The sequence below is a fragment of the Phaenicophaeus curvirostris genome, chromosome 5 (assembly GCF_032191515.1).
Source record: "Phaenicophaeus curvirostris isolate KB17595 chromosome 5, BPBGC_Pcur_1.0, whole genome shotgun sequence".
Classification (NCBI taxonomy): Eukaryota; Metazoa; Chordata; class Aves; order Cuculiformes; family Cuculidae; genus Phaenicophaeus; species Phaenicophaeus curvirostris.
Window position 1 is genome coordinate 60446672 of NC_091396.1, and position 26374 is coordinate 60473045.

General features: G+C 42.1%; 1 protein-coding gene across 2 annotated transcripts in view; it reads left to right on the forward strand.

Annotated features, from left to right (window-relative positions):
• AKT1 (AKT serine/threonine kinase 1) overlaps positions 1 to 26374 on the forward strand; it is a 76457-nt gene that overhangs the window by 14199 nt on the left and 35884 nt on the right. The window lies entirely within an intron of this gene.

A 26374-nucleotide genomic window follows, 5' to 3' on the forward strand; every position in this document is an offset into this window, starting at 1 on the left:
GGAAGGCAAATGGCATCACTCCAAACGTCCCTGTTCCCTCTTTTCCCCGAGCTTTACACACTGAGCACGATGTCACACAGTATGGAATATCGCTTTGCTCAGTTGGGTTCAGCTGGCCCAGCTGCATCCCCTCCCAACTTCTTTTGCACACCCAGCCCACTCACTGGTGGGGCAGCAGGCAAAGCAGAAAAGGCCTTGACTCTGTGTAAGCCCTGCTGGGCAGTAACTAAAACATCTCTGTTACCAACACTGTTTCCAGCACAAATCCAAAACACAGCCCCATACCAGCTACCCTGAAGAAAATTAACCCTATCCCAGCCAAAACCAGCACACTAGGTCAGATGATTTTCTTTGTGTTTGTAAACTGACTGTCTGGTGTTTGCAACTTAAATGCCAGTGACGCCAAGCACACTTTTGCTTTGAATGGCAAAGAGGAAGAGCTCGGAGGTTGATGCCTACGTTATTTATGTCATTCCTGGAAGTTTACTCTCAAGTTCTGTTTTATTGTACATCAGAATTGAAACAAACTAGATTCTAATTTTATCTCTAAAAGTGGGATAGCATCATAAATTACTGTGACTTGTCATTAAAAGAGATTTGAGAATGAGGATTCTAGGGTGTTGCAAACCTGGATGTGCTTGATAGAGTGGATCATGCAGAAGCTGCGCGTGTTGTCTTTGATTCTTTCTTCCATGGTTCCTTCATTTTCAAGAAGGAAAGGGTAGGGCAGTGCAAAATAAAAAAAGTTGTCCGTGTGTGGGTTTGGTTTTTTTTTCTTATTTTCTCTCAGCAGGCGTATTGAGAAGTAGTCATGTTTGGTTTTAGGAAGAAAGAAGTACTAAATGACTATACTGTTTTGACATAAAGACAGTTCAAGGGAGTAAAGCTTGCTGGTTGTTCTTGCAGGAGTGGTTTTAGGCAAGGTATTACGCCATGCATTTTAAATTTGGCGCCTTGTCCTTGCTTGAAAACGTCTTCCCCTGCAGCCCTTGTGTGGATGCCAGAAGGTTACTTCCCTTCCACCATTCCCTGCTGGCATTCCCTCTTTGTGAGCACCATCAGCTGCAGTCCATGCCTGTGCCCGCAGCTTTCCCTGCCTAAACTTGCTCTGTGTTAGCACTCTAAGCTGGTAAGGACTTTGATGCTCATAGTGCAGTGACATGTCATCTATCTCTTTATCCACAGTTTACGTTACTAATAACTCTTAAAAATTAGGATGGTAGTTGGTCTCAGACTCATTAAGGAAACAGGCCTTAATATGTGTGGAAGGAAGGGTTTGCTTAACTTTTGAACATTTAGTTTGAATGCATTTTGAAAGACAGTTGTAAAAAACAAACAACTCTCAGCCTTGTGGGTTTTTGATTTTTTTTTTTCTTTTACATATTAAAGTAACCGATGTACTAAGGAAAAAAAGAGTTATATCTTATTTTAAAAGTTGCCTCTCATGGGGGGAACACAAAGGCGGGATTATTATTGTTATTTTCAGATGCATTATGTTGCAGGTACAATGTGCCTCTTAAAGGGGGAACAAAAACCAGGAAACTACTTGAGGAAAGAGGAAGAAAAAGAATGGAGAAAGAATAGCACCATATTAGGTGTGAAGTAGTGTGCCTCTGTGAGAAATATTTATTGTAACTGAAAGAGGGAAATAATGAAGACAGACTTTGAGTTAAGATGGAAAAGGTGTTAGAGAACTCTAGGATTATTCTCCAGCCTCTTCAAGTTGAGCCAAAAATGTGAAAAAAGATAGCTGGTGAAACAACATTGTGAAATTTGTCAATTTATTCAAATGTCCATGATTGTATTTGAGGATGGCAGAGGTAAACAGTCATCACAGACTGTGGGCAAGTCTGTTACTGTTTTCCTGAATCGCTTGGGTAAGTCTGGAGAACGTGTTTTGAAGTGCTGTCCAAAGACCAGGCCTCTGGTGAACAGCGTGTAGAAATAGGCTTTGGAGTCAGTGCCAGACTAGTGGGGTTTGTGTTGGTCGTGAACTACAGCCTTCATAGGAGATACCTATTTTGGGAGGAAGGTCCAGTTTTGGAATGGTCTGGGTTGGAAGGAACCTTTAGAGATCATCTAGTTCCAACCCCCACCCCCCACCCTGGGCAAGGACATCTTTCACCAGATTGGGTTGCTCAAAGCCTCATCCAGCCTGACCTTGCACATTTTCAATGTTGGGACATTTACAGCTTCTCTAGGCAACCTCTTCCAGTGTTCTCTACCCTCGTATTAAAGAATTTCTTCCTTACGTGTATGTAGTCTAATTCTGTTCTGTAGTTTAAAACTGTTACCCTGTGTCCACTCACTGTAGGCCCTGGTAAAAAACCTCTCTTGGTCCTTCTTACAAGCCGATGTTATGTATTGAAAGGTCTCTCCAAAGCGTTCTCTTCTCAAGGCTGAACAGCCCCAGCTCTCTCAGCCTGTCTTCATAGGAGAGGTCTTCAAGATAAGCATTATTATGCTGACATCAAAGTCTGACTCCTGAGGTTGGCATTGGTGATACCTGAGTGGACTTCAGGTGCTGGCGCAGGTCAGGGCTGCTTAAAGCAATCGCCACTAAAGCTCAGATTTTACGTGCTGGCTTTATATCAGTTCCCATTTGTAGAAGTCGCAAGATTGTGAAGGTTTTGCCCCTTTCCTTTCTAAAACAGAGGCACTTGCTAATCCTCATGGCTTAGAGAGAAACTGGAAAACATAACTTGAGTGCTGCCTTCACCGTTTATACTAAAGAGAAGGAAAAGGGCTGTTTAATAACTTTTAATGAAAAGTCTCAAAAAACAGAGGATTTAAAATATTTTATAATGTGTGCTTGTATTTTTCTGAACTTTTAGCTTTATCAGAATACCCTGTTATGTCTGCAATCATGTCAAAGAATCGGGAGATCAAGAAATGCATCTTGATTATGCTTCAGAAGCAAGTGACATCAAATAATAACTTTTCCTGCAAGAGACCTAATGAGTCTAATGGCAAATGGGAACAGGCAGATGAAACTGTATTTGAATTGTTCTTTTTTTATCCATCCAACTGCAGTTAAACTGAATTTCAAGATTTAAGAGAAAAAATACTTACTTAAAATTTTTGGCATGTGTTCCCATAGGAACCTTTGCATGTGCCATATTACAGCTGCCAGCATGCCACCTTGTTCCAAATGATGTAGTTACACTGGTATGGAATATATTTGCACTAAGTAGGGTTTATGCCCTGAAATACACGTGGAATGCACTATTTTGTATGTTTTTACCATTGTGCCTAAGTTGGAACTTCACGGTTAAAGTGACATTCTTGAACAAACTGGTTAAGCAGTTCAAAATCCATTGTCAGGCCTCTTTATAGCTGCAAAATGGGAATACCACCTTTTATTTGCTGGTTGTTTTTCAGGGGCTTCCAGGCATGGATTGTCTGGACCGGTGTTTTTCTGTGTGTCATACGTATCCCTGCGGCTCTCCGTGGTCTGTAAACGTTCTATAAGTAGTGGTCCTTTAACAAAGTGAAAGTGTTTTCTCTGTAATTCAGATTTTTGGGGGTTTTGTTTATTTCAATTTTTAACTTTCTGTTGTGCTTCCCTTCCTACCCGCATTAAGTATAAATGATATTTTGAGAGCACCAAGAGAAGAAGTCAACTGTTTTCTTAATTCAAGGCTTCACTTAAATGTGTAGTTGCATAGGTTTAGCTGCAATATTATGTTTATTGTTTCACTAAAGTTTATGCGTGGAGCAGTGTAGAATCCAATTGTGGTAAGAGCGGTGGAGCATTGGAACAGGCTGCCCAGGGAAGTGGTAGAGCTCCTTCTCTAGAGGTGTTCAAAACATGTAGACGTAGCACTTCTTAGTAGGCATGGTCATGTTGGGCTGATAGTTGGACTTGGTGATCTTAGAGTTTTTTCCCAACCTCTGTGATTGTATAATTCATGGTGACAACACTGATTGTGGGGCTTGGAAGTAGTTTTATAGGTGGAATTTTATTTCTAGACATAGGATATGCATCCTTTGCCACTATAAATTCGGTAATGTAGTAATTATGTCGAAGTGTTCTTTGTGCTGCTTTAGCAGTGTCTTGATAAGACCATGCTTCAGCTTGAGAGGTTGAATATCACTGAGCATCTTGGCTTTTTCTTCAATAATTTTTTTAAAAAATAAATCTTGTCTTTTTACTGGCTTTTAATAGAAAAATGGCTTTAATACTGTCTTTGGTGACACGTTTCAGACAGTGAAGGAACATGACAGTAGCTGACTTTTTCAACTCAGAATTTTCTTTGCATCAGAGGTCATTGTAGCTCTGGCTCTTATTTTCTGGTACAGATGCAGTTTTACTACAGCACAAACACTCCAAGGTTTGTAACCGATGTATTTCCTAGTGTGGAGGTTGAAGTTGCTTTGTTACTTGCATAATAGAAAAGGCATTTCTTCTAAATAAAAATTAGGGGGAAACTACTTTTTTATACATAGAAAAAAACCTGCAAACTTCCCAGCAACAGCCTTCAGCTGACTTAGGGAGATATTGCCTATTAAACACTATTGTGACAGCCTGTTTCTGTTGTTTTCACTGAAGTTCAGCCAGTAAAGTCAAGATATCTTGATCTGAGAGATGGGGAGATAGTTAAATTACATCATCACAGAAGAATACCAACATACTTAGCTTTAAAGCCATTCAAGACTACATTGGCACCCCTTTGTTATACAGTGTAGCTGAAAATGAACTGCAGCAATAATGAACCAATCCATCTAAATCACAGCAGCTGAACAACTGACTGTTCTATCTCAAAATGCAAATGCCTTGTGCAGAATGGATTTAATTGTAAATGTTTGCTTAGTAGGGAATATGAGCCTTTTAGTTTGTAACAATAATCGTGAATACAAAGACCCACAGAATTTTAGGGTTTACATAGCTTGTCCCTGTTCTCATAACAATATTTCAAAGTCAGTTTTTTAAAATGTACCATTTGGCTTTTTTTCTAACCAGTGAATAGAACTCTAAATGCTCAATCTCTAAGTGGTGTTTTGAAAACTGAAAGATAAATTTAGCTCTATGTATTTAGATCAGGCAGGATTTTCTGTTGTATTCCTTTCAAATCAATGTTAGGGCTTTTATATGGTTTCAGATAATAAGAGAAGAAAGTGCTGACTTTCAGAGCTTGGATTTGTTTTTGCAGTGCAGAAATGCCAAGTGTAACTTAGAGTATTAGCATTTTCTTTGAGGTTCTGGTAAGGTGCCTCTCAAATAATTAATGGTTACTGTTAGGAATTTCTGTTCTAGTAAAACAACCAACCACTCACCCACCCCTCCATATTAAAATCTTCGTTCTTTCTTATGTTCTTGTAACCTGACTGCTGAATGCAACTTACAAGGATGAATCTCTGTCACCAATTTGAATGAGTTAAGATAAAATAACATTGCTGTTTTTTGAGCAAAGGAGAAAGCTTATTGAGCTTCACTGGTGTTATAAAAAGAGAGACAGCAGAAATACCTGCCTCCAGGCTCTTGCTGGGTATCTCTCTCTGTGTGAGGAAAGACAGATGTAACTTTGAAAACACACACACAAAGTGTGCATGTTTGTGCTTCTGTTGGCATTCTGTGTGTGTGTACTTTAATAGCCTTCACATGTGGATTAGTCTTTTTGAAAAAAAAAAGCACCCAAGTGCCCTGAAGAATAGGCCTTTGTGACACTGGAGGGATTTACAGCGCCAAAGTTATGGTAAGAATTTGTAAATTTTGGCTGCTGGAGTACTTCCTTCCCCTGCTATGCTGGAAACATGTCAGTGTGGAAAAGAGGGTGTTTTTTGTTTGGTGTGTTGGTTGTTTTTTTAAATGACAATGCAAACATTCATTTCACAAATGCAGCCGCCTGTTCACATGACGCTGCTCGCTGTATATAAACACCCTGTTGATCTTGTTCTGCAGAAGTCTTCGTTGGGCTTCCTGAGTCATACAGAAATGCTCCACTGCTCTTTCGGGGCTGTGCTGTGGACTTGGGCTGTATCTGCTCAGATTGAGTTTGCCAAATTAATGTCCCTGAAAGACATATTTTTGCTTGGAACAGGGCCCTCAAAGCTGGGATGGTTTTCTATGTGTCTTTCTCTCTTTCTTTTGTGTGTGCTTAAAATATTTCATTCTGCTGTCTTGGGAATGGTTTTTGTTTTGCCTATATTCCTTGGATAAAGCTGAACCTGTTGGGGAGATGTTTAGTGTTTCTTAGTTGCAAAACCATCTTCCTCTTACATACAATGCTGTTTCTTCATGCAGATCTTATGTTGAATTTTTTAGTTGGGGGGCGGAGGGGGGGTGCAAAACAGCTTGGAATGAGAGTGCCCTGCAGAGCAGGGAGGGTGAAGGGGTTGCCGGGAGCTGCACTGCCAGGTGAGCCTTCCCGATGGCCTGGGACGTGGCGATGGGCTGCTCAACGTAGTTGACTTCACAGGGGTTTTCTGAAGTAACCAAGAGCAGAATTTGAGTCCAAGGTTAGACTGTCATGGTGACAAAATATTTAGAAAACATTTTCTTGCTTGAAACAAAAGCTGGGATTGTGCAAGGCAAGTACCGTCCTAGTGTAATAAACGACGCTGTGTATTTTTAAAGGGTTCTGTGTGTTCCCTGACCATCAGCTCTTGCCAGATTCAGCATGTTCAGGTAAAATGAGGCATTTTTCCTCTGAACTGTTGGCTTTACAAGCTGAGTTAATTCTCCTCCTTTACTCATTGGGGTTGCAAAAATGCAGCAGCCAAATCTGGACTCAAATTTTGAACAAAGTGGACAGCCCTGTTAAAGACAGATGCAATGGAGCAGCGGCTCTTTACAGGCGTGGTGGCTCAGCTGCATTAAGAGCAGCAGCTTAAAGCTTACACCTTTTCGTTGGCATAAACTGATATGATCCTAAGGAAGCTCTATGAGTAGACTTGGTGATTGCTTTTATTGGTTAGAACGTGCTGTTCTTGCTGTAGTAGGAACCTTTTGTACTGTAGGTGTTTGATCCTTCCATAATAACTGCTACAAGGTTTTGTTTTTTTTTTTTTAATGCCTGACAATATTTACCCTATGACTTGAAAGGAAGCCAGAGGTCTAAAGTGGCTGTAGTAGATTTTTCATCTGGAATAATAATAAAATTATTTTAAGATGAGCAAACCTGTAACAACTGAGTGAAGATTGCTAGCCAGCCTTACACGATTCAGTTCAGCTTAACTGCAGCTTTTACAGGCAATGCACTTTCTTCCCAGTCTAGTCTGTGTTCCTGGGTAATCTAAGTTATGATTTCAGAGAAAAGCATGATTTTACGTGTATACTGCTTTCTCTGCTTAAAGCAGTGGGTGGCCAATTTTCTTTCTGAAATAGGGACTTCTGGGCTCTATGGCAACTGTAACCAGATCATCTGCAGAGGCTGTATTTTTTTAACCTTCAGAGAAGTTTGTATTTTCAAAGTTGCTGGAGTATACTGTTACTTGTGAAAGTGGAAAGCAAAAGCAAAAGAAGGAGGGAGGGGAATACACTTCTCTAAGGTTTGCATCATCTTGCATCTTTGTATGCGCGACATGTATCCTTGTCCTATTCACTACTGCCCTGAACAGGACAGAGCTTGTTCTTCATGCTGCTGCTTTGTTGCTGTCTACTAGTTCCTCTGTTGCATTGAGCTGCAAAACCAGCTGCTTTTGCTTTTCATACCTATTTTTACCATCTCTAATTTGCTATTAAGATGTTAACTTCTGCTGCCAGTTAGCCTAGCATATCTCTCTACTGAGGCTGCAACGTGGGGGCAAGCAACCACTTCTGTGCTTTCTCTTGTGCTACCCTTTCACACTTGGGAAACAGTCCCTGTAAACAGCTGCAGTACAGCTTTATTATCCTCTTTAGAAGCTCTTGCTCCTTGTGTTGGTTATAAAAGGCCTTGACAAACTTGCAGGGCATGTGTACTCAGACTGCTGTTCACTGCAGTGCCCAGTATTGGTCCCTTTTTGTGTGTGCATGTGTTTCTGTCTGGCCGTCCATTGTCCTTATTCTGTGACAGTAAACTCTGCAGAACAGGGTCGATCTCATTGTTTTATTTGTACAGCAGGTGGCTCAGCTCCAGATGTGTGCCTGAAGTTGTGTTGTACTGCAGTAATACAAATCATTATGGTATAGGAAGCTCTATCTAAAATAGGAAAGAAAAATAATATTTCCTGTGATTAGTTTTGTATATTTTTAAGGGATGTCTTTTAGGTAAGGGTTTTGTGCTTGGTTTGGGGGTTTGTGTGTGGGTTTTTCATTTTGGTTGTTTTTTTTTTTTTAATTAATCCTCTTGACAGGTTACTGGCAGGAACATGCAAAAATCAGTATATATGAAGTTTCCTTCCCACTTGAGGGAATCCTCCTCCCTGGGGCCAGAGGAGAGCTTTCTTCTCAGCAGCAGTTCCAGTCTGCCAGGAACAGGCTCCTTCACAACAGTTCTTGTTGGTGTCTTGGAGAGGTTTGTTTACTCCCGCGACTAGACTGGGTGTGCTTATGGCAAAACCTCATGCTTCTGGAGACTTTGCTCTTTTTAGGCACCATTTTAGAAGTGGAATGACACACAGCAGGATGTGTGGTTATAGAAACAAGTTCACGCTTCAGAGGCTGTGCATACCTTTTTGACCATGTACAATCCTGTACTATGTCTCTCATGATTCATGTGGTGAAATATAACATGGAGGAACACAGAATTAATTTCTTCTTTTTATGCCCAGTTTACACAGAGGATATTTATTGATATTCGTCTTTCTGCTGACGCTTAGAATCCTCAAACCAGTTACTGGAGGCAAGGAGATAAAAATAAGGGCATGTGGCCAAGCAGACTTGAGGTTTTGTTCCCAAAATTTGCTTTGAAAATTACAGTTTGATAAAGTTGCATTCATTCTATTTTTTGCCTTTGTACTTTTGGGTTGGTTTTTTTTTGTTTCTGAATTCCCTCCATGTACTGTTAGTGTTAGGATTTCTTTTGTAGGGTGTTGAATGGCCCTGCTTTGAGTGGATAATTAAGCCAGATCACCTCTAATGGCTCCTTTCAACAAGAAATTTTCTGTAATTCTTGACCAGTTTGTTTCTGGGAATCTGATGCGAAGCCCAGCCTGATTTTGAAGGAGAATAACAACCCCATTTGTAGAGGTATTTGGTTTTAGTTTTGATATTCCTTGTGATGGCCATCAAACAGAAAGTAAATAACAGTTCCTGTGTTGTCAACAGGCTTTTTCATTTTTCAGTGTTGGTTGATCTATTTAAATATAGAAGTTGAGTTTTTTTTCAAGAGGAAGGTTTAAAACATGGAATAATAAACAAACCTTGCTAATTTACCTCTTCTTAGTGTTCTGAATCTGTGCTTCGGAACCGAAAGTTGCTTTTTGCTTTAATAACTAGAACGCCTGGTTTACTGAGATTGTGAAGCTGCTGAGAGTTTGGTTGTTGCTGCTGTGAGGATCCCTGTCAGAAAACAGAAATGTTTTTGACCTCATCGCAGCCTTTCTCTTTCACCCCTTTGTTTTCTGAGTGTAAAAGAAGGGTGAGAGGCTTGTTCCTAGGGTGAAAGAGAGGTAGCAGGATGTGTGGTGGGAGTAGCTCTGTTTTTTGGTCCTTCCCAGGCAAGGCTTCAGTTATTTTATGTCACTGGGTGGAAGTTAAATTAGGTGCACTTGGTGATCATCTTCAGCAATAGGTGGTTGGCTGCAGCTCCTTGAGAACTCTGACTGTGGCACAAGTGCTGTGCTCTGGATTCACGTTGTGCTGCTGGTTGTTGAAATTTACAGCAAGAGGCTGTTACACAAGTAGGGACCTGGACCATAAGGTCCAGCTTATCAGCAGTGGTGGATAAGGTGGTCTGCTGACTGATGTGGTGCCCTCAGCTAGCATCAACCCACAAATTTCTGCCTTCGTCCGTATCAGAATAGTGACTGTGGCCTTCATCGAGGCTGGTTTGTGCTGATGTAGCCACATTCCATCATCTTTGGCCATTATGATGAGTCAGACTTAAAAAAACCAGGTGATCCATAGGGTGATGGATCTCTGCTGCTTGTTCCAGGGTAATAGTCACTTCGAGCCATTGACATTAAATGCCACTTTATGAATCCTTTTAAGTTGTATAAGCTTGTTTCACAACTGGTGGTCTCTATGGTTACAACTCAGGTCTGAAAGGACAGAATAAATTTTAGACCTGAGATGCTGCTTCACTCAGCAAAGAGAGCCTTTGAGGGCCTGGTTGAAGTCTGGTTTGGTCAGAAATGGGAAACCTTGACCAGTCTCCAGGCTCTGGAATTTGTTTTATCTGAGACAAGATTGTTGTGTCAATTCTGGAGACAGGCTCTCCATATAAAACTGCATCAGCTCTGTGTTTAGATCTGTGTCTGAAATGAGAGAGCTGTATTCCCAAAGGGATTTTTTTTTTTCCTTTTGCTTCTTATTGATGTCTAACCTGACATTTCCAGAACAGGGAGGTTCTTGAAGGATACATGTCTAATACACACTTCCTATTAAAACTTTCACTATTTTTCTTAAAAATTATACTTATGACCTGCCATGGATTTGTTTTTCACTTTTCTACTTCGAAAACTTGATGTGTCTTCCTTCTCTTTCCCACAATACCAGAATAGTGCTGTCTATTTTGGAAACTGTTTTCTTTGTTCAGATTTGGACTTATGAATGCAAACAGTGCCTGCATCTGATACCCTCTTCCATTTCTGCTGGTTTGGACAAAATGTATAGGCATTCTCCATTCCTTGTTGTTCAGGGAAGACAAGCAGGTTGAACTGAAGGCAAAGCGTCTAGAAGCTGAAGGCGTGGATGGTGTATTAGAGTACCATCCTGGAACTGAGAATCGAAGCCAGTCCTCCCCTGCTCTGCCACAAACTTCCTCCTATACGATCGTCTCGGATAAGGTTATTTTTATCTCTCTGTGCCCCAGTTCCCTATCTGTAAAATGGTGATAACAGCACTTCCCTACTTCACAGGGATGTTGTGAGGACAAATGCAGCTCAGGCTGTGGGACTCTTGGATATTGTGGTATCTGGGGTCACAGATGGGAAAAGGGAAATGTTCTACATAAAAGCTTTCTCTTCGTTAAGTGCAGTGGTGAGTTAGAGCACTGATGGGTGAGTGTGGTTTCCACTGAAGTCATGGCTTGACTGGTGCCATGTCTTTTCCCCAGATGCTTCCTTGCTCACCACTGAATGCCTACCAGCTTAAGGCCCTTGCTAAATGCTCTTGTTTGCATCCTTGGCTAAAGGCTCTGATAGCTTGAGAACCTGGGTAAGACTTTTTACTCTTGTGTTTGCCAGTGTGGGCTGCTCACAGCCACTGAATGGAGTATGTGCTTCTGGCAGCAGCCACCCAGTGCATTTTATAGACTCACTTGGACCATGGAAGAACTTAAAAATGTGTGTGACCGGATTCTCGCTTGTGAAATTCAAAGTACTGTAGCAGTTACTCTGAGCAAGCCATGGACTGCAGTCAGTCTGACCAGAAAAAAACCAATTATCCTTGACATAATTGGTTAAATTTCATAGAAACCACATCCTTTGTGTTGCCACTGACAACATAACATTCCTTAACGTTTGATTTCAAATAGTGCTTTTTTACCCAGCTGTACATGCAAATGTACTTTCTTCGGAAGAATTTCTGTCCAAAGACACCACAGAAGAGTGGTGTTTCTTTGTGTTTTAATGTGGACTTCATAGTGCTTTTTATATATAGTACAAGAAGGTAAGAGACAGGAAACTTGTCTGCTTAACGCTTACATTGTCACATGTCCAAAGGGAAGGCTGTGGTAAGTTGAATATTTGTTCAATCAAATCTTGCTCGTGCAAATTTTAAGTGTATTTTTGGGGAGCTTTTTGGGCTAGGAGGTAGGAGTGTACGTCATTTATCGCTTGCTCCTGGAAACATGCAGCTCATGTCATCTTCCTTGCTCACCTGCTTTGATAAATTCTATATTTAGTTGTCTCTGGCCATCCACTTGAACAGGACAAAAATAGCTTCAGTGTAATCCATCCTTTCTGGCCTTTCCTCTCCACCCCTTCCCTCCCCTTTCCTGCTGCTGGGTTTAGGGCATTCAGTTGTTTGGGAAGCGGTGGATTTTTTTGTTTGTTTTGCTTTGTTTCCTTACAAGTAGGGCTGGGGGGCAGGAGAAAACATTTATACCCTGCAATAAAATTGTTGTGAAGAGTATGTAAACTGTCAGGAACACTTCCTCCTCTCTTACAGCATTTGCTGAGGGGTCAGAGTATGTGCAGAGTGTGTGGCGGGAGGTGGAGCAGAGAGGTTGGGAAATGACTTGCATGTGGCATACATCTGTCTGACAAAGAGCCAACCGTGCCAGGGGATAAATGGACAAACAAATAGTGTTTCAGTTCTGAACTCAGAGGTTGAACCTAAAGTTTGCACAGGAGCAACTTTTCCGATAAGTTTCTGATGGACCTTGACTCCTGTTGTGCAAGTGTTGTGTAGTAGCTAGCACAAAGGAGACTGTCCTCTAAACCCCTTGCTAAGGAGGGTGCTTTGCACAGCTTCTTCTGTGTCCCATGACGGGCATACATATATCATAGCTGGCTCTGGATGTTGATTGTTTTTATCTGCAAATTGAATAATGTTCACTGAACTTACAAAAATGCTTTCTGCCTGTGTTATCAGAAATATTGTCTTCCATTATAAAGCTGATAGGGATTTGAGGGAAGCTGTTGCTTTGGTAAAACTGCTCTGAGTTCTTGTACCTTGAGCTGGGTGTTGGGTATGTTGTTGTTCCTGACAGACTCGTTGTCTGGGGATGTAGGGTGAGTGTGTTATCCCACCAAAAAAAATTCACATTTTGTAACCTCAGGTTGTGTTAAAAGTGGTGATGAGGCACAGAAAGATTGAGGGGGGGGAAAAACCTCAGTTGATGCATAACAGAATTCGAGTTGTTTCTTGTTGAAATTTTTCATTTGGTATCTGCTTTTCAAAAGGAAGTGAGATTTTTTTCTTTTTTTTGCTTCTTTTTGCAATTCATAGAATTACTGCAGAGCAAGGGGAAGAAAGAATTGGCTTTGAAAACCAGTCACTATTTTAAAGTTTAAAATTCTCTTTTCTTCCTCTTCTTTTGCTTGTGGGCTGACAAGAGCCAGAGCCCTGTGACAGTGTCAGGGTGGCCGTGCTGCCTGTTTTAATTTGCAGCACCCTGGGTGACACTGGCATGAAGAACACCTTGCTGGAGAACACCTGGTCACGTAGGGACTTCCTAGAATCATAGAATGGTTTGTGTTGGAAGGGACCTTAAATATCATTCAGTTACAACCCCCTTGCCATGGGCAGGGGCTTCTCCCACCAGGCTGCTCAAAGCCTCATCCAGCCTGGCCTGGAACGTCTCCAGAGATAGGGCATCCATGACTTCTCTGGGCAACATGTGCCAGTGCCTCACCACCCTCACAGGAAAAATTTCTTCCTAATATCTCCCCTCTTTCAGCTTAAAACCATTCCCCCTTGTCCTACCACTGCACTCCCTGATAAAGAGCCCCTCTCCAGCTTTCCAGTAGTCCCCCCTTAAGTACTGAAGACTACTATAATGTCTCCCTGGAGCCTTTCTTCTCCAGGCTTAACACCCCGAACTCTTCCAGACTGTCCTCATATGAAAGGTGCTCACTTTTGTGGCCTCTTTGGACCTGCTCTAGCAGATCCATGTCATTCCTGTGTTGAGGACTCCAGAACTGAACACATTACTCGGATGAGGTCTCACGAGCGTGGAGTACCGGGCAGAATCTTCTCCCTTGACTTCTGAGAGGTGAGGTGTGTTGGGCAGTACAGTGGAGCTGCTAACCAAACCTGGCTTTCACTTAGGAGCCTGATTCCCAGTTTGCACCCCCAGGCTATGGATTTGTACCAGGGTTCCCTACTGGAGCCTGTCTTGCCACCTCACCTCTGTGGGGTGGCATCTGCTGCCTTGGCCCCCGGGCTCTGTTCTGCTTTCACAAGCACAAATAAGCACTCTGGGTGTTTGAAGAGGAGCTGGTCCTAAATCGAGGGTGTGCTTACGGTTCCAAGCGTAGTGTAATCCTGTTAGTAGCCTGGGTTGCTGCGATCGTACCGGGCAGGTCAGGCTGCCTCGCAGGCATCTGCTTCCCTCCCTATTGAGTCAAGTCAACATCTTCAAAACTGTTATTTTCACTGTAATGATGGATTATGCTTGTCACACTTTACAGAATTTTGTCTGATGTGTTTAATAAAAGAAAATAGATTGTAATGCTTATTATTTCTGAAGTCCAATACATCTGAACTAAAGCTCAGTGTATGCAAGACAAACTACGCTTTAATTTTACAATTGTCTGATGGGACTTTGCGATTTATTTGTTGTTACTTCCTTAATGATGTTGCAGTCAGAGGCACTGTTTTGCTAAATGTTGTGTAAAAAGTAAATTGTAGCACAGCAGATGTTGGTATTTGGATGGATGTCGGTGCAATGGGGGGACAGCAACAGTCATCTCTGTCAGCTGTCTTCAGGCTCGGCAGGCCTGCTGCGTGGTTACTTTGGTGTGTAAAAACAGCTCGTTTTGCAACTGGGAAGTTTGGCATTACATTTGGCACCGAGCCATGTAACTGGGTTAACACAAGTGTTTATCCAGCGATTTTCTCAGAATTGGTAACTTGGAGAAAGTGTTTATTAAATTTCAGTACAAAGCAAGGGGGAAATGTGTCTGGATCCCTTCTTTTTTTAAAAGGCATCAACATGCATAATGCTAAAACCTTTTTTTATTCTTATTTCTTCCATTCCAAATGTCTTTACTGTTTTATCATCAACCTTCTTGCAGCTTATTGTTTATAATTTCCTTTTTAAAGATTAAAACAGGGAAGCATACCTGATGAAATACAAAGTATACAGAGTGTAAACACCTTTCTCTCCATCCTGTGTGCTGTCATGAATTAGGTGCAAAGAGCTGAAGATGGCAAATGAAGTGATTTAATTACCAACACCCCCCATTTGGTAGAAATTCCAACTGCAGTGTGGAATGGGAGCCATGATCTGCAGAACAGTTGATTTTTTGCATGATAAATTACTGTAGATTTTACCTTTGGGTTAAGTACAAGAATCCCTGCAGACTATCAAGATTTTTTTTGCAGAATTCCTGTCAATATTGGACATATTTCTTTATGGAAATAGGAATTTGGACTGCATTTTTAGTAATGAGGGGCAGGAGAAAGCAGTTGTTTTACAAAGAGGCGGCAGTTTTGATCATGTTTTATACCTGAAACTGGGAACCTGTTGAATCAAGGTTCAGGAGACTTTATCATAATGAAGGAATTTAGTTTGGATTAATTTTTGTAATCCATATTAATCTTGTACTGCCTGTGTGATAACTAAATGTCTTCATTGCTTAAAAAACCTCCTGTTTCTTTTGGGAAAGGGAAGGTGATTAAACTAGGAAATTCATATTCTCTGGTGAGAGGAAGGAAAGTGTAAAGGGAAACATTCTCAAACCAGTGATGGTGACCTAGCAGTGGACTTGCACTTAGTTAATTTTGTAGCTGAGCTGTGATTTTGTCACTAAAGATAGTATCAAGGCAGTAATTTCCACATGGGTCCTTTATCTCCTTCTTTCTTTTAAAGGAGAGGGTGTTACCCATACCTTCCAATATCTGAACCATGGCTTCATTTAGAATACCATAATTGGCAAGAAGGTCTCCTCACTCCAAAGATTCATTTAGTGTGCTGTGGATGAAATAAAACTGCAGATCAGCCTCTGGAAGTGTGCAATGACTGCTTTTTAGAAACTTATTTTTTTGTCTCTTGGCTTGATACTGAAACCATAATCCTGATGTTAAAATGGCTTTCTCGCAGTATGGAGAGAGAGAGAGAGAGACGGGGAAATAAATGAGAGAAAGCTTTAATTTGTGAATAATCTAAACTTTATAGCTTCTTTGGACCAGAGGGTGGGCTGAGCCTTCGTGGCCAGCCTGACTTTAGGAAAAGCTCGCTGTGAGCATTGGCTCTGCCTGTGTTTGCCTGTGAAAGAGCAGGATCAGCGTGGTGATGTTCTGCACTTGACACCACGCTCTGCATTAGCTCTGTTTAATGTACATACATGTGCATTTAAAGGATGTAGCTTTGCTATTTAAAATTATCTTGGTTGAATCTGGCTGTGTTTCAGGAATGAAGTCCTGAATGGGGACCAATATTCTCTTCCCATGGGGTGGGCACTACCTGCCATTCCAGCATCCCCTGCTGCAGCTGGGACAGGACCAGTGATGGTCATGGGGTGAGGGTCAGCCTGCTGCCTCTCTGCTTGTGCTCTCAGCAGCCCAGAGTCATCCTCCCTGCCCAGCAGAGACCCAGCACTGGGGAATCCCGGCTTGTCCCTTTGTTCGCATCTTTCTCTCTGATGCAGCAAACTCCAGCCACAATTGTGGTAGCCACATTTTGGCTCATCCCTACCACGCTCTTCCGCCTCCTCAATGTGTCTCTGTCCTCCACCTTTCTCCTGCTTCCCTCTCCTCTGACTGGCAGCAGCGGCAGAGGTTTCAGGGTGGCCTTGCTTGGCTTGACCCTGGGGTGGCAGAGGAGTCCCTGGCAGCTGCCACTGGAGCTGATGGCATCAAATCAGGGACCAGTGGAAGAAAATCCTGTAACCGGAGCGTGTGCTGAGCATCAAATGACAAAGTGGGGTTTGCATGCAGGGTTTTCTGTATATATGCATGTACTGTCCTTTGCAGAAGTCCCTGAGGCACAAACGTGGCCCCCAATGACCTTCTACAGGAATGTTACCCCAGGTGACCTGTAGGATTTTTATCTCTCTTTTATTTTTTTTTTTAATATTTTATAAACAAAACAAAGCAAAGAAACCCCAACCCTCATATGACTTTGAAGCTTTATTTCTGGCTTTCTGGTGTTCTCACACGTAGAAGTATGGGAATCTCACTGTTATGGGTGGCTCCTGTAGTTGCAAGTTCTCCTACAAACCCAAGGGGCAGCTGTAACCTGGCTGTGGAAGGGATGTGTCTTAGTGTTTGTTTTGCTTCTGTTCTTTGGGGTCATGGTGGTAAGAGCGGGAGGATGAACTACAGAGAGCAGGATGTGCTCAGTTTTGAGATGGGGGCTCTTAGGGTTCAGGTGATAGGGAGGATGAGCATGGTGAAGAGCAGTTATGTGCTGCACTGTGCTTGGAAGATCAGGTGTGAAAGAAAGGTGGGTCTGATGCAGCCGTCCCTGGCCTCTGTCGCAGTGGGGCAAGTGCCAGCTTTGAAACCACAGAAATCGGTGCGAGTTTAGGGTTGGCTGGGGATAAGGAATGATGTTTGTTTCTCCCCTGGGAGCAGGAGCAGGTTTAAAAGAGAAGACTAGAATTTTTGCCATGTCTTCCCAAAACAGCTGCATAGGGCACTGCAAACTGGAAGCATAATTCAACTTCCCATCTTCCTGTGCCCACCCATCTGCTTTTTGCTTGTGTGGTGAATACTTTTCATTTTTTATGTTTTTTTAAAAGCAGAAAGTGTCTTTAAAATACCAAAATGCTGTTGCAACCTGAAAATTAATTCATAGTAACAATGTCAGGGTAGATGAGGTTTTATTCAGTCTTTATTCAAGTTGGTCTTTATTCCATTCCTCCTCGCCTAAGAAACTGTTTTTTCTGTGACTGACTGGAATACGTCTATCCTGGAGCTTAGAGCTGTTAGGGAGAGGTATGACGAGTTTGTGTAATAGATGACTTCGGGGTTCAAAAGCTAATAGTCATTGATTATATAAAAATGTTTTTAGTAGTACATGTGTATATTTCAGTTTTATAGGACTAAATTGTGGCACCACTGGAATCCAGCAGGAATTTTGCTGTTTGATTAGATTGTGACTCAATGTAATTACTGTGTACTGTAAAAATAAATCCATTTTAATGCTGTTTAAGGTGGCAGAAGTGTGTCTAGCTTAGCCTGTGACCTGCGGAGGCAGCAACACGGATTGTGCTCTGCTTTATGGTAACAACATACATTGGTCCAAGGCACAAAAAATCTTTGGCAAAGTTGCTTATGCCTGTGTCACTTGGCTAAGCTTAGCACCAGAGCGATGGTGGCTGTTTGCTCTCATGTTACCCAGTGGTGAAGTTGCTTTAATAAATTCTCAGTATGCAGTTAAGTTACTTAGCAAAATTCCTCTGAACTGAGGCAGGAGCTCCTGTTATCTGGAGGAGACTTCCATTGCTGAGTTTGGGGTAGTGACTCAGTAAAAGTTATCTGTGGAATACTAAATATGGAGGCGTAACCAGGAGGTTGCCATGATAACAAATATTAGAAATTGCTTTCTGAGAAGTGCTTGTCATTTTTCCATTGATGGCCATTAAATGGCTCAAGATAAATGAAACATTTTGTTAGAACTAACATGATCTCCCTGTGCACCTCCAGGGTTTTGCAGACTTGCCAGTGATGAAATGAAAAGGGAAATGCAGATCAGTCCCAGCCCTATAAACAGCACCCCCCTTTTTTTATGTTGCTTCTATTTTTTTGCCATTGAAATATTTGCTTAACTTCGCTTTTATGCATCTTTCTGTGAAATATTTACCCAGTAACTGTTTATATAAACATGTTTAAAATACTGCATTGATGTATTTTCTTCGTACTTTTACGAAATTTCCTGATGCACAGCATGGTCACACAATTACTGGTAGAGCTTTTATTGTAAGTAGCCTAAAACAACTCTGCATTTATGTTGAGAATTAGGACTCAAACCCAGAAGCTAAAGGATAACAATACAATGTGTTAATTTCTTACCCTCCATAAATTGCTTATTTATAAAAGTCCATGTTCTGCAGCTTAATTTTTACAAATAGAGCTCTTTTTGGCCATTTCAAACTGCCTCTGAAGTTGGTCCATATATAATCTGTTTTAGAAAAGCTGTCGTTTCCATAAATCTCTCCTAACGTCCCTTAGCCTTTTTTTCACCATTTCTTTGCAATTCCTCAAGGTTTTGATTCGCATTGTGAATGACACAATGATCCAGTAACAGGAGCCTGGAAGAGTGAGCCAGGGACCCGAGTCCTCGCTGCTGATGTTTTGTGCATGGCTATGTCCTGCTTTTTCGTGCCCCTGCTCTTGCTTTCCCGTGGGCGTACACAGCCCACACGCCCCTTGCCAAGTTACCAGCTCACTTCTCAGCTTCACCTGCTTCTGCATTTTAATGGTGAGCCTCTGTTGAGTACTTTCCAGGTTTAACATTCACAAAGCAAACATGCATCATAAAATCACTCTCAGTCTGGTTTTTTTTAATGGGACAGAGTGGAGGGAGGGTCCTAGAATCAATTATTATTCAATTAGTGGTGCTTTTCCTGCACATCCTCTTTGTGTAGTCAGCCCTAGGAGTACAAGGTAAAACTTCAGACTTATTTTCCTTGATCTCTAGAGGAGCATTGGTTTGTGTGCGTTTATTTGCTTTGTCCCTTATTACACTGTCAGTCTCTAGACAGGATTTACTGAAGGGAAAAAAAAACCTGGGTACGTCACATTGAAATAAGGTGTGTGTTCAGATAAGCGCAAGAGGCATGGCTAAGGATGCTTACGCTAAGAGGTGAAATAATTAAATCAGCTTTTAGATGAAGACCAGAAAAGCCCTTCCTTGTTCAAATACAGTAGGGTGTGGCCTGTTTGGTCTTTTTGGTTTCGTTGTTCGGGTTTTTTTTTTTCTTTTTAGTAGAGTTCATAAAATCTTTGGAGGATTAAGTCACACCCTTTTATATAAATACACTCGGTGTATTTAAGAGCCTGATTTGCAGAAAAACTGATTGTATTAACTTTGGATTGAGCTCGAGGAATAGCTGTAGGTACCTCCCACCTTCCTCTAAGGGGAGATATTTAGAAAGTTATGGAGGCTTATTAGGTCAAGTGCCTTGTTAGCTGCTTGTGCTGTTTTCCATCATAGTGTCAAGGTAAAAATTACTTGGGGAGAAATAATTGTTCTGAGCATGCTTAATTCAGTTCAGTGGATATGACACCTCCTCTGTCATGTTTATTTATTTATAAAAATGAGAGAGAGTTGGGCATGTGTCAAAAGCAGAGGAATACGTGGTGGCACTTTCTGTTACGGGAACGTTTTATTTTCTTAAACCACTGTAGCTGCTTGCAAGCGCATTACAAATAAGATTTCTGTTGTGTTGGACACCTCATGGTAGTCTTGAGTCCATTTGCTCCCACCATGAGGTAGTGGAGATGCAATTCGCTCTGAGATTGTCTTCAGCGTAGCTTAAGAAAATCGCTTTATAGTTTCCTGTAATTTATGTAGCTATCCTTAAAACTGCTGTTTTTAATGAAAGTTCATTTACATCTTCTCCCACTGGAGACAGCTGTAGGTTAGGACTAGCCTGACTAAGCTGTGCCAAAGGTAGGAGTAAGGAGTTTTTTACATGCTGATTAATTCTCTTTTGCTCCTTTGGGAATATCTGGTATTGCTTAAATTGATTGCGGTAAGCAATATGGCAACATTTTTGACCTTCTAAACTGAAACTCAGCAAAAAAACACCAAACAAACAAAAAAAAGATAAACCTTCTTGTTTCAGTTTTACATAACCATACAGTTGAAACATAGTGATAAAAAAATAAAGTGTCATCCTCTGTAGTGGCGGTGTTGGCTGGTGATCTCGAACCCTTCAACACAGGTGAAATTGGAGGACATGCTAGTTGTCCATCTCCTGCATGGAGAATTTTTGGGTGAGAATTTGTTCTACTTTCTTCCTAATCTGGCTTCTCTTCTGTACCGCAGCCTAGCTTTGTGATTCAGAGCACCCATTCCTTGCCTTCCTTAGATGTTTCCCATCTGCGTAACTGAAGACAGAGGTAGCTTCCGACCTGCTTATTTTCCTACACCCATAAGGCTTTGTGGGGAGCGCTAATCTGGGGCTGTTTGTTGCTGTGTGAAGTGGATGCACAGCTGTGGGGTGTCAGATGTCCAGGAGCGAGGCTCCCTTTGCTGCCCCAAGACCGAACTGTGCCACTGTTCCCCAGCTCCCCTCTTCCTTGCCCCCCTCCCCAAATTCCGCCAAGATATGATAATGAAGCAGGTGCCCTATATTGCAGCTTTGTGTGAGCGTGAGAAACTCCAGTAGGTTTAGAATAGCCAGAGCCAAGCTGGAGGAGGAGGAGGAGGCATTTCTTCGTAACCTGTTGGCAGTCCCATCAGTCACGGCCATGCGGGCTGCCGGCGCACCGCACGACCGACCAGCTGCCCGAGGGAGAATAAAGCGGGGAGCGGATTTGCTGTGCCCCAAATTAGCCCATTGCCACTGTGGGACTCCACGTCAGGATGGCGACAGGCACAGAGGAGCAGGACAGCGGGCAAGCTCCCTGGCGGGAACGGCTCCAGCCAGAGTAGCCCTGGACGCCTCATTGAGATTCAGGGCACAGGCAGTGCCTCCGCAGCTGTACGCGGCTGAGGGGGCATCCAGAGAGGGGCCAACACAAAATCATCAAAGAACCAGCCCCTTCGCTGCGCCTCTGAATGGCCACACAAACCAGAGGTCCTCCTCGCTCCGCCAGCATGTTGGGAAAGACATTAGCATAACCTCTTTTTCCTTTCTTTCTTTCTTCCTTTCTTTCTTTCTTTCTTTCTCTTTTTCGTTTCCCCAAGCTACTGAAAACCTGGCACTGTGTGTCAGTATCTTGCTCTGACTGTTTGTTGAGGGAAGGGAAGCACTGCATCAGGCTAGTGGGTGTCTGTGCAACTATTAAAAAAACCCCAAAACATATTTGAACTGGGAGTTTTCATTCAGGTCACCCTGGACTTAATTGTTTGGTGTCAGATCGTTAAGATCCAGAATTAGCTCCATGCTCTTTGGAAAGAGCTTGCTTCCGAGTGCTTTAAAAATGCAAAGGCGAATTTTCAAGCCCTGCTTTCTTTTTCCAAACCTGTTTTGATTTCTGGTTTTGAAGGGAGGGAGCACTTACCCTATTTACCCAAGCAGCAGAAACTAACTGTAAATCCTGGTCCCGCTCTTCAGCACGCAGGAGATGGCAGCTCCTGAAAGCTTCACGTCTGTAAGGAAGCTGGCATCTGTTTCATGAAACCTTATTAGGCCAACAGGATGCAGACCACTTTTTGGCCATTGAAGTCTCAGAAATGAGTCATTCCCCTTTTGACCGGTGGCACATTCGTGCTGGGATTGGCATCACTTTTGTGTTTCCCTCTGACAACTCAGGGCTGTACAATCAAGGAATGTCATACATCTTTGGAGCGTGTGGGAACATAGAAAAGGCTTGCATAACTCAAAAGCACTAATATTGGAGTGTTGGCCTTAATTGTAATTAATGGTGCTGCTTTTGATGGTCAGAGCAGAAAGTTTAATGCATTATTAATCCATAGATATGTGTTAGCCACTTGAGTGCATGTAATATAACTTGAGATTTTGTTTTCAGTCAGTGATTCTGGGCTCATTCTGGTTACTTTGGGGCATAAGAAAGTTAATGGTTGGCCCAGTGCTTTTGTAAATATCAAGGCTATCGTTGGATTCTGACTTGGTTAACCTAATGATTTTTTTTTTTTCAAGCCGTTGGTGTGTACGAGTTGATTAAAAAAAAAAGAAAAAAAGCAGAGGCTTCTTAAATATAGTCTGTTCTGAATTAAGGGGTGTGGTGTTGGCTTTGAATGAGCTTGATGCAGCAACAAGCATGCAGCAGTTGGTAAATAAAGATGGATTTTCTTTTGTTCTGCTGGTGCTTGCTGCTCATTATTCTCCACTTACCCCATGAGCTTCCTAGGGAGTGGCAGCTGTTTCTGATGTTAGACACTCTATCAGTGGTAGACAGCTCCAGATTCGGTGAGAAACTGTTGTGGAGAGGAGAGGAAAATAACCTAACCCTGCATTATTATAAATCCTCAGTAGAATTAACTTTTCATGAACCAAAAGAGTTTTGTGTTTAACTTTTTGGGAAATATTCAGGCATAAGCGTGCTTTGCAGTACATGTTACTGTGAAAAAGCTTCTCTGGCATGAGGTGGATTTACATTCTAAGTGTGTGTTGAGTATTTTAATGTGCAGTGCGGGGGGGGCAGACACAAGGCAATAAAGGGAAATCGGTCTATAACAATCTTTGTGTATGTTTCCAGATATATACAGTTCGGGAATCTTTGCAATTTGGAAATTGCTTGGAGTAAACAGAATGGTACATAAAGATTTTAAATAACAAAGCTAGCAAGCTACAGAGGAGTCTGTTTGGTTCCAGGATTTTATATGTAGGATTTATAACCCATGCTTTTGCTTTCCTGTCTCTGCAATGTTAGCATTCTGTTACTGAAAACAAAGAAGGCTCTGCCAGGGCATTACACAAGCAATGAATCACAGAGGAAAAAATGTTTTGCTTTGTAAATTGTTCACTTTTCCATGGTGGATCATTATTAATTTTTTTTTTTTGTAGTGTTGTCTGATAGAATTTGCCACACATGCTTGCATTTACTGTACTCGGTACAATTCTTCTGGTGTGACTACATGACTACTAATATTAGTGACTTCAAGTAACTTCTTGCTTATGATTCTTAAAAACAAAACCACAACAGGAACAAAAAACCCAGGCGAAAAATTGAAACAGCTCAGTTCACTCTTCAGGCATGACAGCTTACTGAGTATATCAGAGGAAGGAAAAGGTGTTAATGTTTTTCAGTCAGCTTTGTCCCAGTGGTTACACATAATTATTTTTTCTCTGTGTTGACAAACTCCTTTTCTGCCAAAAATGCTCAAATTTGCTGTCAGGATTGATGTGGACCTCCTCACTGGTTGTAGGAAGTTTATAGTGTTGTAGCTAATCATAAAAATATAAACTAATTTCCTAATGATACGTGCTTTGTACATTTTCTCGATGACTGTGTTGTTGAATCTGTATTTCAGAACTTCTGTAGAGGAATGATAGTTTGCTCAGGCTTGAATGTAAAATTATACTTGCAGATTATCTGATTGGGAAGTTACCCACCAGGCGATATCTTGCCACTTTGCTGCAGGACGCAGAAGTATAAGCTCAGTGTGTTAAGATAACAGCAGTTATACCACAGATGCTGCTGTGTGCCTCGTAGTCGCCTTGGCAAGAGAAATAATCAATAACTTGTATGATTGCCATATTGCAGTATTCATTATGCTCCAGACGTGGGGGAAAAGAAGTTTAAAATCATGCTACTTATTTGCAAGGTAAAACGGTGGATCAGGAGCCGGAACCAGCTAAAGCAATGGATAAGGGATGGTCCAAGTACCATGATGTCCTTGATTTTTCACACAGAAAGAGGAAAGGAAGAGTGTGTGTGGAGGAGGATGCTGTATATATATGGAGTGCCCCATTTTAAGGCCTATGTGATTAATCCTGTTAGATGATGTGTTTCTAACAGAGAAACAGATTGGTGAAATAAAGCTGTAAGAAAGTACAAGAGCCAAACACAAGCAACTAATCTAAAAGGAAGAGTCTCTTGTGGTAGTACAGTGTAATTTTGTGTAAAATTATGTATAACTCACTGCAAATAACCAGGTAGTAATTTCTGAATCTGCAAAAAATAAATATCTGCTCTGTAAAAACCAATGGGGAAAAAGTGTAGCATGTATTAGGGAGTAAGAAATGGAAACTCTCTGTGCTGCCCCTTTTCAGATATTTTTCATCCCATCCAATCTGGATTTAGCTCAAATGCAGGTATGATTAGGAGTTTGTGATGGTTCCTAGGTCTCCTGGATCTGCTCTGTGCCAGAGAAGAAAACACCAGTGAGTCAAGTATGTACCAGTGCGTTCCAAAATGGTGGTAGTCCAGACAGCTGCTTTTCTGTCCTGCTTACCTGGGAAACCTCTAGGCAAGAGCTAGGTTGAGTGTGCCATGTATCTTCTTGTCTCTGTAGTCACATCTGTGGTGTAATAGTAATGAGATTGGAATAATCTCACTGATCTGGGCTGAGTTGGGCTGATAATTTAAATGTGAAAGGCTTCATGATCTCTTACTGATCCCAGAAAGTTTGCAGCTTTTAATTAAAGTCAGAACTAAAAAGATGACAACAAAACCTTCTATGCTTTCTGCCTTGCTTATAAATGTTATGCCATGCCAGTTATAGGTGAGTTCTTCTGAAACTGCTAAAGCCACGATGACATTTTTGCAAACCCCTTATAGGTTAGTGTAGCACTTGCAGCTCTAACAGCCGTCTCTACCAAAAGACTGAGAAGGTTTGGGCTCTTTCCTTTCCCTCTCATCTTTCTTGCCTTGCGCCCTGTATCATGCTGCTGTTGGGAAGATAGCTCTGTGTGACTCTCTCTGCCAGTTCAGTAACTCTGTTTTTTGCTTTACATTGGAAAACTGAAATCCTGATGAGGGCTAAAGAGGTAAAAGCAGCAGCCAGGGGTGTCTGTGCCCATGGCTGTGCTGCGGGCCTTGGGCTTGCTTGTGCTTCTCTGTGCAGGAGAGAAAAGTGTGAGTCTGGATGGAGAAGAAATGACACAAGCTGGTGCCTGAAACAGTTTGAAACTGCACCGCAGAAAGAGGGGACATCTGTGGGGAAAGGAAGGAGGCAAAGCAGCTGCAGGGCAGTTTCTGCAGTAGGGTGCACATCACTGGAGGAGAGCTGAGCAGCAGGCAAAGAGAGTGCAAGTGGGACCTGGGAAAAAAAGGGGAGCAGCAGAAGGTTGCCAGAGCCAGTAAATCTGTGGAGCCTTTTTTTCTCACTGCTTTTGGTGGTTGTTTGAAGAGCTCACTAGCAGATGAAACCATGGGTACTGGGTACCAGCTGCTGCAGGGACAGTCTTGTGGGGTACACAGGCGTGCTCTTGCTGTGGCAGACCGCAAAGCAGCTTGGCTCCTGTTCTGCTCTGTCATACTCTCCCTGATGTTGAACAAACAAGTGGCGGGAGGAGGGTATAGCTGCTGCCCAGCTGTGGGTGCTTTGTAGTGACCACTTCTCTTTAAAAATTGAAAAAAAACATAAAAAAAATCAGTGATTGGGAGGAGCAGAGTTGGAGAAGTGCGCCTGGGACCCTGATTTTAACAGCACCTCAAGTGAGGTTTTTGTGATTCAGCTGGGTAGAGATATTACTGCAGGATGCTGTAGGAACTAAAGGCCCAGCTTGACACCACATATGAAGTTCCAAAGACACTGCCTGAGAAGAACAGTGGACAGTGGAGAAGAACATGGACAGTGATGGAAGGAGAAACTGAGGCACATTGACAAAACCACCCAGAAGAGCCACAAGTGTAACCCCTGTCTTCCTTCCCTGAAGCCCATCTTAGTAAATCCAGTGAATAAGTGAGGTTTTAATCAACTCTTTATTCTACTGCTGGACATCCTGAACGTGGCTGTAACACAGCCGCATGACTGTGACCTGGGCAGGTAACTCAGATGAGGAGTAACATGATGTGAGCAAGGGATGTTTTCCCTGACAAAAGTGGAATATCTTTCAGAATAGTTGTTTGTTTTCTTCTATGTGATGTCAGTAC